This window comes from Heptranchias perlo, chromosome 14, assembly GCF_035084215.1.
Source record: "Heptranchias perlo isolate sHepPer1 chromosome 14, sHepPer1.hap1, whole genome shotgun sequence".
Classification (NCBI taxonomy): Eukaryota; Metazoa; Chordata; class Chondrichthyes; order Hexanchiformes; family Hexanchidae; genus Heptranchias; species Heptranchias perlo.
In genome coordinates, this window is record NC_090338.1 from 55,624,965 (window position 1) to 55,639,040 (window position 14,076).

The following is a 14,076-nucleotide window of genomic DNA, read 5'->3' on the forward strand; positions in this document are numbered from 1 at the left end:
CAATGGTGCCAGACTACATGCCCTCCTCACTTCTGTACATCCCTCATCCCATATGTACGTCTAACCTCCAGAACCCTCTATGGTACTAAATCACAGGACTCCACCCTCTCTGGGCTAAAAATGCTCAGACCCCCATCCCAGTGCTGTCAAACCCCAGGCCCCCCCCACCCCAGTTCGGACATATCCCAGGACCCATTCCCACGAGTGCTACTGAAATCCTCCCCCTCCCCTACTGCTGCGAATTGTCAAATATCTTCATCCAACTTAACAAACCTTGCCAGCCATCTTGCTGTATATCTTGGGCTTAAAAGAAGGCAAAGGAACATATAACAATCATTTACATTTAATAAATTGATATAAAACTAATATTTACAACAGAAGAAACCCATAACAAAAACTCAATCAAATGCGTGTTCTTACTCAAAACAATGATGGCTAACACAGACTTACATGTGGCTGTTTGGTACTGTCAATGTGACTCTGACCATTGGGGGGATTTCACTTGGTGTTGCCCTTCGATTGTGTGGCTGCATTCACGTGCACTGCATTTACATGCAATTTGAGCAGAAAGTGCCATTTTAAGGGAATGGGACACATGAGCAGGATCAATACCAGTTTTGAGAGCAGGACTTCAGGACCAGGACTTTTCATTATTAATAGTCTTACAAAGAACTTAACTTTATTAGGGTCACTATTTCCCAGTTGTTCGCCTACTCTTACATCTGTTATTTGGCCCACTTCACTTCTCAAAAGCAATGGAGGTGATATTAAGTAGTTCTAACAGATGGAAATGGGGAGTGTGTTGGGGGGGAGGGTGGTGGAGTGCTATATTTACCGTTCCTTTAATACTCCTTTTACCTGTGGGCCTCCACATGGATGGTCAGACACCTGCCTGTTTCAGGTGGAAGCCTTATTCTAATATAGTAATCAGGGTTCTATTTGTTGATATCCCAAGACCCTCTAGAACAGTGTTTCTATCTCTCACTACCTCATAGCCAGATTCTTTCTCTTTCTCTTCTGAGAGTATGTTCTCACAATTTATTTCAGCCAAGCCTTCTGCTTCTATTCCAGAGTATTTAATTATTTTCCATAAACCAATCAATAACATTTACTTCTCTGTCTCTGGAGAAATCTCTTACAAATGTCTTGCCAAATATTTTCAGTGACGATGTTCAACATTCCTCACTTCCACACCCAGAATCTCATCCCAACCTTTGTAAAAACACAACCTAACTTGTTATACGTAATGCTTAGTTGATCAAAATATGAGCCAGAAACAATTGAGGAGGAGATTTTTTTGGAGATCAGCAACCTTGACATTGCATCAGAGACCAACGTTCCTTACAACAGATGTCAGCAGAGCTTTTGGCAAAACAGTATCATACTTGGGTCTAAACTCAGCTTGCTTAACGTTCTGGTGGTCTGTTTGATGAACTTACTGTTATTGGATCAGTCCCCATCTGGTTCACAGCCTTATCAGAAGCTGGCTCGCTATTGCCTGGCATTAAGAAGATGTGTCCTCTATCCAGCTAATAAACCCAGTAGTACTAGCATTGGAATTACAAAAAGATCCACATGCGTAAGGAACTGGTTAAACAAGGCAAAGAAATAATAAAATGTAATTACTTTTTTCTCATGAATCATTAGATGCTATTTTGATCCATGATTAAAATAAAATAGAGGTTTGAACTTATTTTTGGAGCTCTGCTAGATATGCTTGTCCAAAAGATTGTGGTAAGTGTCCAATTGGAACATACATAATGAATGCCCTAAAATTGAACTCTCCCCCTTCTCCCATCCCCTCAAAGCTCCAAACGAGGAAGATGCTGCCTGAAATTTGCAGAGGGTCTGTGTTTATCTTCTCTGGACTGATATGCAACGTTCCACACCATGTCAAGTAGTTCATTCCCTCTCTCCTGCCTAGCAAAAGATGGTGGAAGTCAGATGGTACAAAGGTAGAAAAAAATGCCACAAATTCTTGTTGGATTGTCATGTTTAGAGATGCATAGCACGTATGTATGTATATCAGTAAAAAAAAGGAAGGACTGACAAACTTAGAAACATAGAAAATAGTAGCAGGAGTAGGCCATTCGGCCCTTCAAACCTGCTCCGTCATTCGATATGATCATGACTGATCCTCTATCTCAATACCATATTCCCACTCTCTCCCCTTACCCCTTGATGCCTTTTGTGTCTAGAAATCTATCTAGCTCCTTCTTAAATATAATCAGTGACTTGGCATCCACAGCCTTCTGTAATAGAGAATTCCACAGATTCACCACCCTCTGAGTGAAGAAATTTCTTCTCATCTCAGTCCTAAATGTCCTATCCCTTATCCTGAGACTGTGACCCCTCGCTCTGGACCCCCCAGCTAGGGGAAACATCCTCCCTACATCCAGTCTGTCTAGCCCTGTCAGAATTTTATATGTTTCAATGAGATCCCCTCTCATTCTTCTAAACTCGAGTGAATACAGGCCGAGTCAACCCCATCTCTCCTCATCCGACAGTCCTGCCATCCCAGGAATCAGTCTGGTGAACCTTCGCTGCACTCCCTCTATGGCAAGTATATCCTTTCTTAGGTAAGGAGACCAAAACGGCACACAATACTCCAGGTGTGGTCTCACCAAGGCCCTATATAACTGCAGTAAGACATCCTTGCTCCTGTACTCAAATCCTCTTGCAATGAAGGCCAACATACCATTTGCCTTCCTAACTGCTTGCAGCACCTGCATGTTTGCTTTCAGTGACTGGTGTACAAGGATACCCAGGTCCCTTTGTACATCAATACAGGCCTTTATATAGCCCCTTTCACGACCTCAGGACATCCTAAAATGCTTTACAGCCAATTAAATAAGTTTGAAGTGTATTCACAGTTGTAATGTGGGATACGCAGCAGCCAATTTACACACATCAAGGTCCCACAAACACCAATGTGATAATGACCAGATAATGAGTTGGTTGAAGGATAAATATTGGCCAGGACACAGAGGAGAACTTCCGTGCTCTTCTTCAAAATAGTGCCATGGGATCTTTTACAGCCACCTGAGAGGGCAGGTGAGGCCTCGATTTACCGTCTCATCGAAAGACGGCATCTCCAACAGTGTAGCACTCACTCAGTACTGCACTAAAGTACCAGTCTGGATTATGTGCTCAGTTCTCTGGAGTGGGGCTTGAACCCACAAACTTCTGACTCAGAGGCACGAGTGCAATGACTGAGCCACGGCTGATACCTACGTTTCAAATCTGCAACTTGATATATTTTTGGTAGTCTATTCCCCAGGTGGATATAATTTGTGTTTGAAAATTGGATGCGAGATTTAAATGGGTTGTTTTTTTTTATTCGTTCATGGGTTGTGGGCGGCGTTGGCGAGGCCAGCATTTATTGCCCATCCCTAATTGCCCTTGAGAAGGTGGTGGTGAGCCGCTTTCTTGAACTGCTGCAGTCCGTGTGGTGACGGTTCTCCCACAGTGCTGTTAGGAAGGGTGTTCCAGGATTTTGACCCAGCGACGATGAAGGAACGGCGATATATTTCCAAGTCGGGATGGTGTGTGACTTGGAGGGGAACGTGCAGGTGGTGTTGTTCCCATATGCCTGCTGCTCTTGTCCTTCTAGGTGGTAGAGGTCACGGGTTTGGGAGGTGCTGTTGAAGAAGCCTTGTGGAGTTGCTGCAGTGCATCCTGTGGATGGTACACACTGCAGCTACGGTGGTGAAGGGAGTGAGTGTTTAGGGTGGTGGATGGGGTGCCAATCAAGCGGGCTGCTTTGTCCTGGATGGTGTCAAGCTTCTTGAGTGTTGTTGGAGCTGCACTCATCCAGGCAAGTGGAGAGTATTCCATCACACTCAAGACTTGTGCCTTGTTGATGATGGAAAGGCTTTGGGGAGTCAGGAGGTGAGTCACTCGCCACAGAATACCCAGCCTCTGACCTGCTCTTGTAGCCACAGTATTTATATGGCTGATCCAGTTAAGTTTCTGGTCAATGGTGACCCCCAGGATGTTGATGGTGGGGGATTTGGTGATGGTAATGCCGTTGGATGTCAAGGGGAGGTGGTTAGCCTCTGCTTTTTGTTTTGTTTGGCACAATGGGTTAGACTCTATACTTTTACCCCTGAGTCCTGGATTCAAATCAGACGGATGGGAATTAAAGTATTCTCGATTTTGCAGGCTGTTTCTACATGAAATGGGTTTGGATAGTCTAAATTGAGTTGCATGAAGAAGAACTTGCACTTATATGGTATCTTATCTCATTCTGAAGATGTCATAAATGTTTCACGTGATAAATTACATTGGAAGTGTAGTCGCTGTCATTTTGTAGTCAATGCAGCAGTTAATGTGTGCACATTAAGGTCCCACAAACAGCAAATAAGATGAACAGGTCAGATCATCTGTTTTTGGTGATGTTGGTTGATTTACAAGTCAACAAATTAAATAGCATAGAATCATAGAAAGGTTACAGCACGGAAGGAGGCCATTCGGCCCATCAAGTCCATGCCAGCTCTATGCAAAAGCAACCCAGCTAGTCCCACTCCCCTGCCCTATCCCTGTAGCCCTGCAATTTTTTTCCTTTCTAGTACTTAACCAGTTCCTTTTTGAAAGCCACAATTGAATCTGCCTGATTTTCCCTACATTGAGTAGTTATTTGCTTCCTTTTACTTATTTAATGATGAAGAATACAGAGACTTTTTTTATGAATAGAATAATGATTCATACTGAAATGTCTAATATACATACATGTGATAGCACTTCTGTACATTAAGCATGTTAAAACATATGTGCATACACACACACAATCATTTCAATTTTACCCAAAAAAAAATGCACTGAAATATTTTACATACTGAGATTGATTTTAGCCTTGACCTGAGAAAGGAATAGAAAACTTGTTCAAAAATAAAGACAATAAAAAATTAATCCATTGAACTGTCGATTGCACAAATGAGGTCAAATAATAATGCTAAAAAACAAAGATAAAATGTCAGCATCATCCCCTGTGACGAAGTCCACCCGGACACAAAGTTACACAATTACCAGTGAGGCGGCCAAGGGCTGGGCACAGTCATTTTAATGCTGATCCAATGTTATTTTTCCCTATACACAATTGAACAGGGAAAATCATTTATTTTGTGTGACTCCAGATGTACCGCCCAATTGCATCATAGAAACAGCACAAGGTGTCAGTGAAAGTAACTATCAGGTTCAACGGTTTGAATCGGATAAAGTAAATGACTTTGGTTCAGGTATTTGGTCTGACATGATTTGAATTAAATTGATCTCGTCAGGTCTTGAACCAGATGCAGAATGTCTCCTAGATAGAAATCAATGGAGAAAACAATAATCATTTTGTAGAGGGTGGAATATGGAAAACTGCATACATGCAACTCAGGAAGAGATGGCAATGAAATTCTTACCTTGCTTGGTAGCACACTATCCTGGACCAAACCTGACAAAGAAAAAGACAAGATCGTAGAAACACTGTCGCATTCAATGCACAACAGAGTTTACAGACACTTGTGTCATTGTTGCCTTTTCAATCCTGAGGCTTTGAAGGAAACAACCCTTTTAAATTTCATGGAACAATTCAACTTGCAGAACACAAACAAAATTAATTACTAATGTTAGAGTGTCTGCGTAGGAGGAGAGTGGTCTAACATGGTGGTTAAAATTTCAAAAATGGGAAACCCGACCCAACCCGCCTCCAAAGCACCCACTTCCAGTTTTAACAGAGGCAGGTTGGGGAGAGAGCGATTAACCTGCTCTCTAGAGGTGGGTCCGTAATTTAAATAGTTTAATGAAGCTGCTTGCCTCAGAATTTAGATGTGTATCAGATTTAACACTGGCCAGGTTTCCCAGGCCTCTGGAAACCTGACAGCTGAAGAGAAGCGAGAATGGCTGGATCCAAACTACCTTTCCAGCACTGCCTGTGGGCCAGGAGGAGCAGGAGTGCTTCCCCCCGGTCCACCAAACTACCCTTTATACTAACCTGCGATTGGATAACCCGCAATCGCCCACCATCCCTCCGAACTCTCCGCCCCCCCCCCCCCACGCCGATCTCTCCGTCACCCCTCTCCGATCTCTCCGGCCCCCCTCTCCGATCTCTCCGGACCCCCCACTGATGGTTCCCGCCCCTCCGATGTCTTCGCCGCCCTTCCCCCCCCCCCCGATGTTGACGGCCCCTCCGCTGTTTCCAGGGCCCCCTCTGATCTTTCCGGCCCTCCTATGACTCCACCCACTCTGATGTTTCCAGGCCTTCTGATGTCACTGGCCCCTCTTCCCCCCCCCCCAGTGTTTCCAGGCCCTCTGATGTCTCCGGGCTCTCTTCCCCCCCCAACCCGAGCTATTTATGGCCCCTCGCGATCTCTCCCTCCCTCCTCTCTGCTTCCCGGCTGCAGCCTGGTGCCACAGGCCTTCCTGTCCAACAGCCAATCGGCCTCTCAATCTGGCTGGCTGTGGCTGGGAAATGGACTACAAAAATTTAAACAGCCAATAAAGTACCTTTGAAGCGTCGTCACTGTTATAATGTAGGAAACGCGCTCAGTAAGATCCCACAAACAGCAATTCCAGGGAATTCAGGAGAAACGTACTTACCCAGAGCGTGGTTAGAATATGGAACTCACTACCACAAGGAGTAGTTGAGGCGACCAGCATAGATGCATCTAAGAGGAAGCATTCCCTCAGTACTGCATGGAGTGTCAGCCTGGATTATGTGCTCAAGTCTCTGGAGTTAAACCCACCCTGGACTGCTGCTAGGAAACTATCTTTCTTTGGCTGCTGTTAAGGTTCTATGTGAAATCAGCTTAGCTAGTCTCAACCCAATTCCTCGTGGTGCATACCCACAGCATGAAATTGTCTACAGCTTGGCATGTTTTGGCATTGAATTGTTAATCTAACTTGCGAGTACATAAGGATGGCTGATGTGGGAGATGTGCAGTTGGTGTTAAGGCACCATTGTTACGGTGTTAACTAGTCGGCTATGTTATGTGAGTTCAATCAGTGACAGTAAGACAATAGGTTCACAAGCAAAGTTCATTTATTCTAAGCATTAATACCTCAAATAAAGTAAAGGTCTTACAACCAAGAAAACTAGCCGGGGAAACAATTTCTGGGAAAAAGATCCCTCCCTAAACCGCTCCACCCCTCTACCTCTCTCTCCTCCTTTAAGACCTACCGCTTTACCTGTCCTTATATCTCCTTATGTGGCTTGGTGTCAAATTTTGTTTGATAACCCTCCTGTGAAACGCCTTGGAACATTTTACTACATTAAAGGCACTATATAAATGCAAGTTGTTGTGGTTGAGTTACAATTCTCGAGCTCAATCTTCCAGGGCCGATCGAGATTCCTGTTACAATATGCTTGATTTATATACCTTTGCTGCTTACAAATCCCTTATCAAAATGCCCTTATATGGCATGTCAAACATGGCAGCATGACCTAACCACGTCTGGTTCACATGAACTTTACATTCTGAGCTACAGTATACATGATACGACGGTCCCTTGATATGAATGTTATCCACCCTCCTACAAACTAAAGTAAGCAAATTCCTCTTACCTTTGCTTTCCGAGGTCTTTAGAACTTCTTTTAATTAAGTTTTGCATTTTCAAGGTCCAGTGAATGCAGATTGATAATTAGACAAAGACTTGAATACTTTTCAACATTCATGCGATGTATCTTTAGAATACTAGAGTCAGCATTCTGCATTTCAATCCTTTTCACCCACATCTCCTAACAAGGACAGAGCAGAAGGAACTTTACACTGCAGTTGCCTGTACCTTAATGGATCTGGGTATGTTTGTTGATGTCTCTGGGTGGCCAAAATGGAAATGCAGTAAGTTTCACAGCATTCTTCACTTTGCTAAACATAAAACAATTGTCCAAAAATAAAAATTGAAATTATTAATATTAATTCAGTTGACTCTAATGTTTTGCACTGTTGAGTATAGCAAATGTTTGGACTGTGATGCTTGGAATTGTATTTTGGAATGTTAGAAGCAATAATAAAAGAGGTAGAAATAAATGTTATGCTGTGCAAATTAAACTAAAACCCCAGTTCTGTAATGTGGTCAGAATAGGGGCTGTGCCCAGATTTTGCAAAGCTCATACCTCCTCCTCCTATTAATAGGTTCTCAGGACATGATAATAGGCACATGAAGCCTGACCAGAATTGGCTGAAGATGAACTGTTATGAGCTACAGCCAAAGTAGGCAGAGGCGCTCACCAGCAGAAATTAGGGGAAAACTCTCTCTTTACTGAGCAAATCTTGGAGGTCCTCTGCAGGAAGTGTTTAGTACCCATCCACCAGCACCCTTGCACCAACAGGACCCTCATTGCAGGATATACAGACTAAGGTGCTCTACCTCCACATGACCCAGGAGCAATGGCTGCAGAGGCTGTACTTCACAAGGGAAGCCACCCATGAGTTGTGCCACATGCTGGAACCTGATCCGCAGATCACGCCAACCATAGACACTACACTGCCAAAGGCGGTGAAAGCCAGTATTGCCCTGAATTTTTATGTGACAGGATCGTTTGATCTGGGGACATCTGTAGTCAGTCAACTGTGAACAGATTCATCAAGCAAATGGCAGATGAATTGTTTGCCAGAACTAGGCTGCACATCATCATTGACCCCTGGCACCAGCATAGTATCAGGATAGCCAAAAGTACAAGGGATCATTGATTGCATCCATGTGGCCATATTTTCTCTGATTGAGAATCGCATCAACTACATCAACAGAAAAGGCTTTCACTCACTCAATGTGCAGCTCATCTGTGGCCAGCAGCACCAAATCATGCAAATCAATACTTGTTCTCCTGGCAGCTGCCACAAAGCTTTTATTCTTAAGTAGTGCACCTATCTACCACAAAGTCAAACGTCTGGGTGGCTGTTCAGGAATTGAGGCTATCCTTTGCACCCATGGTTGACGGCACTTTTGTGCTTTCATAGAATCATAGAAGTTACAACATGGAAACAGGCCCTTCAGCCCAACATGTCCATGTCGCCCAGTTTATACCACTAAGCTAGTCCCAATTGCCTGCACTTGGCCCATATCCCTCTATACCCATCTTACCCATGTAACTGTCCAAATGCTTTTTAAAAGACAAAATTGTACCTGCCTCTACTACTGCCTCTGGCAGCTCGTTCCAGACACTCACCACCCTTTGAGTGAAAAAATTGCCCCTCTGGACCCTTTTGTATCTCTCCCCTCTCACCTTAAATCTATGCCCCCTCGTTATAGACTCCCCTACCTTTGGGAAAAGATTTTGACCATCTACCTTATCTATGCCCCTCTTTATTTTATAGACTTCTATAAGATCACCCCTTAACCTCCTACTCTCCAGGGAAAAAAGTCCCAGTCTATCTAACCTCTCCCTATAAGTCAAACCATCAAGTCCCGGTAGCATCCTAGTAAATCTTTTCTGCACTCTTTCTAGTTTAATAACATCCTTTCTATAATAGGGTGACCAGAACTGTACACAGTATTCCAAGTGTGGCCTTACTAATGTCTTGTACAACTTCATCAAGACATCCCAACTCCTGTATTCAATGTTCTGACCAATGAAACCAAGCATGCCGAATGCCTTCTTCACCACCCTATCCACCTGTGACTCCACTTTCAAAAAGGTTTGAACCTGTACTCCTAGATCTCTTTGTTCTATAACTCTCCCCAACGCCCTACCATTAACGGAGTAGGTCCTGGCCCGATTTGATCTACCAAAATGTATCACCTCATATTTATCTAAATTAAACTCCATCTGCCATTCATCAGCCCACTGGCCCAATTTATCAAGATCCCGTTGCAATCCTAGATAACTTTCATCACTGTCCACAATGCCACCAATCTTGGTGTCATCTGCAAACTTACTAACCATGCCTCCTAAATTCTCATCCAAATCATTAATATAAATAACAAATAACAGCGGACCCAGCACCGATCCCTGAGGCACACCGCTGGACACAGGCCTCCAGTTTGAAAAACAACCCTCTACAACCACCCTCTGTCTTCTGTCGTAAAGCCAATTTTGTATCCAATTGGCTACCTCACCTTGGATCCCGTGAGATTTAACCTTATGTAACAACCTACCATGCGGTACCTTGTCAAAGGCTTTGCTAAAGTCCATGTAGACCACATCTACTGCACAGCCCTCATCTATCTTCTTGGTTACCCCTTCAAAAAACTCAATCAAATTCGTGAGACATGATTTTCCTCTCACAAAACCATGCTGACTGTTCCTAATCAGTCCCTGCCTCTCCAAATGCCTGTAGATCCTGTCCCTCAGAATACCCTCTAACAACTTACCCACTACAGATGTCAGGCTCACCGGTCTGTAGTTCCCAGGCTTTTCCCTGCCGCCCTTCTTAAACAAAGGCACAACATTTGCTACCCTCCAATCTTCAGGCACCTCACCTGTAGCTGTCGATGATTCAAATATCTCTGCTAGGGGACCCGCAATTTCCTCCCTAACCTCCCATAACGTCCTGGGATACATTTCATCAGGTCCCGGAGATTTATCTACCTTGATGCTCATCAAAACCACTTCTAATACTAACCAAAAGCAATGTCTGCAGACACATCAACTTCACTGCTACTATAATTTTTACTGTGATACATGCAATTGTGTTACCTTTTTCATACCACCGTATTCCTCCTGATGCCAGTGAGCGATTTTGACTTCATACCCCATATCCACTACCATTCCCATGTGCAACCTAAGAGGCAGGAGTTTGTGAGGTCACTGGCTGATCAAGGGCAGTCAAATCTCAAAATGGACCTGCTGCAGGCTGCATCTCTTGTGCCTCCTTTGTGACACATGTGATACGTACTGAGAAAAGGCAGCATCATCTGAGCACAGTACTGGGCACTGGCTGTGCTTAGGCACTAGTCAGTGGGAGAGCAGACCAAATGGTTGCTATCAGATAATTGTCTCAGAGGATCTGAAGCCATTAGAGATGACTGTTTCTACACTGGCACCTCAGGCCTCAATGGCAGCAGTCTGAGAATCGATGCCAGAAGCTAAAGCTGGCCTTAAGGCTTCTGTGTTGAAGGCTCCACTGCAGTTAGGCCTGGAACTGCCACACCCTCCAGAGTGGAATGCAGTGCTGAACTCACACCCATCATGGTGTCACAGATAAGGATAATAAAATCCTCCCATGCAAACACCATCTCATGCACATTCTCAGAAGCCATGCTCGGATAGCATCCTTCTTTTAAAAGCTGGACCCCTAAGATCTAGGTACTGATGTCAATAATAGATGTCTTATGACCCACTGTCTTTTCTTATTCCATCTCTAACCCCTCCTGCTAACTCTTGCTCTGTACGCTCCCCTCTGGCTCACCATCTAATGCCCGAGGGTGGGTGTTTCTGGGCTGATGCTTGGGAGGGAAAGGGTGATTGACACCATGTGCAAAGAATTGCTGGCAGCTCATGAAAAAGAAATTCCAGGTTCCCCTTTCTCCTTGTCCTCTGTTTCTTGCAGCAAAAACATCTGAAACAGGAATAGCAGTGAACATAGATAGGTGAGCTGTGCAATTCCCATTTGATTGTCACAACAAGTAATTACATGAGAGTTTAGGTGTGCTACGTAAGCATAAGAGAGAAAAGAGCATGAATACTATGACCAACCTGCCGCTGTCACTGCCCTCCTACTTCCCTGTCTTTCACAACCCCTGTGATCTTTCTGCCCAACTGTTCGAGGGCTTTATCCTTATAAATAACAAGAGGCCAAATATGCATGGGGTGCGGGGTACCCCCATTGCAGTTTTCTGCCTTAGATTGTGAGCCACTTTCTCCTTTAAGAAGCAAGTAAGCCCTTTGGTTACCATGGCATGAAATCCCACAAAGCACTGTCAAAGTGAGGGGAAGGTGGTTGTAAGTGTAAACCATGCTTATTACAGTGCGTTGTTATAAAGTGCCACAATTGACTCTTACATTGGCTGACCTGGTGAGGGCATTGAATTTCCTTTGAATTTCCTGTGTTATAGGGTGGGGATAGTAGAAATGGAATTAGCTGCCATGGCCACCTCCATCCTCCGTGTCCATACACTCCATTATGGATGGGTGACTGTGCTCAGTCCCAAAGATTTGTTCTCTCCTTTGTCTCATTTGGCTCAGTAATTCCTCCAATAATGAATCTGAGGATTTTGGAGTTCGGAGCACTAAAGTCCTGCACTTCCACCAGCAATCCTGCCATGTCGGAATACCCAGGCAAATCACCCCTGTGCATATATCCGAGCCTTACCGACCTATAATACCGTGCTGCTAGTCGTGTTTTGTTGAGCTAGTGTTCTCCACTTCCACCATGCTGGCTGGTTTAATGTTACCAGGACAAGGGAAGACAGAATCAAAATTAAAGCATGAGGGTAGCAAGCTCAGGTCAGAAAACAAATATAAGAACAAACTAAATGTAGGTTACAATTCCCATCATAATTGCCTGTGTCCTCTGATTCATATTGGCAGAATGATTCACACCCCCCCATAATTATCATGCTAATACCAATTTATGGTGTTTGCAATTTTGCTAACAGTGGAGTGACCATGATATTAAGAAGGTGTAATGCAGGCAGTGTTATAGATTATTTTATGGATTGCAATCTTTAAAATCACAATTCATTTTTTATATTTCTGTTTGAGGAACAAGAATGGATAAAGTTGTACAGGTAAATGGAATGTCATTGATTTATCAATGTTTAAACAGAGCAGGGGACAAAAATTGGTTAGGGCCTATTATTGGGCGGGGGTAGCACGATCAGTTATTACCCCGCTCCCAAAGGCCCCTGCGCAGGCAGGACGAGACTTTCGTCAGGGCTGAGGATTTACCTTCAAGAATGTTCCGAATCAGCGTTGATGCGAGGATTCAGTGCAATTCACACTTTCCACCAGCAGGGGGAGCCCCAATCTCTTAAAGGCAGGCTGTCTCTTAAAAATCTCTAAAGGTAGCCGGTACCTGTTATTTGCTGAAAATAACAGTCTGCTGTCTGCACGGAGCCTGAACGGAGATCAGACATTGCACATGCAGAACACACATGCAGCTCCCATCCCTATGTTTACAAATTGATGAGTTATGTTAAAACATTGAGTAAAGGTTGCACACTACTAAATCCCACATCCTCCAATCTGCATGCCAGACCTCACCAATCTGCCGATCTGAGTTTGTACCAGGCCTGCGAGAGAGCGTGCACCAAGGTTCTCTGATGATGCACTAGAGACCTTGGTGCAAGAGGTGGACAGAAGGAGGGACATCCTATATCCACGGGGGGTAGGTGCAAGAGGCCCTCCAGACATATACCCAAAAGGCAGTGGGAGCAGCCGGGGGCGAAGTCAATGTCAGGCGCACAGTATCATGAATATGGATGCAGTGCAGGAAGAGTGAGGTCAACTATCAAGTGGCGTCTCCTACCAACTGCACCGCTAGCCACATCCACTGCTCCACACACTATACCCCCATCACCCACATACCAACAAATTCTTTCCATCAGTACTCAACTCTTCCAATCAGATGCTTCCTCTTACCCTTACACAGTACCACTGTTGCAAGCTGCCCACCCACAAGTCACAGGCCACACACAGGCAGCTATTCAACCATGACAGGTACATTACCCAGACACACATCCTACTTTCTTGCAGGAGAAGGCGGTGCATATCATTAGGCAGCAAATGGCAGTTGCATTTAGCCCCTCGAACCTGTTACACCATTCAACGAGATTATGGTGGACCTGTGACCTAACTCCATATACCCGCCTTAGCCCCATATCCCTTAATACCCTTCGGTCACAGAAATCTATCAATCTCAGATTTAGAATTCACAATTGAGCTAGCATCAATTGCCGTTTGCAGAAAAGTGTTCCAAACTTCTCCCACCCTTTGCGTGTAGAAGTGTTTCCTAACTTCACTCCTGCACATCCCGGCTCTAAATATTAGGCTATGTCCCCTAGTCCTAGTATTCAAGTATAGGAGACCTCCAAAAACAGTTACAAATGTCTCGGCAGCCAGAAGCAATAATCCAGCGACTAACCTGTAAATCCTGCTTGGTCCCTTTAAATAGCGCTGGTGGCAGTCCTCCAGGCACATCTTCAGAT

The 14,076-nt window shown here is 44.4% G+C and overlaps 1 long non-coding RNA gene across 1 annotated transcript; it reads right to left on the reverse strand.

Moving 5' to 3' along the window:
- Positions 1-4,761: 4,761 nt before the first annotated feature.
- LOC137332154 (uncharacterized) lies at positions 4,762-7,798 on the reverse strand. Its single transcript, XR_010965602.1, has 3 exons — positions 7,550-7,798; positions 5,409-5,440; positions 4,762-5,305 (listed from the first exon to the last, which is right to left on the reverse strand). It is a non-coding gene; the product is annotated as an uncharacterized lncRNA (long non-coding RNA).
- Between the last annotated feature and the right edge of the window lie 6,278 nt (positions 7,799-14,076).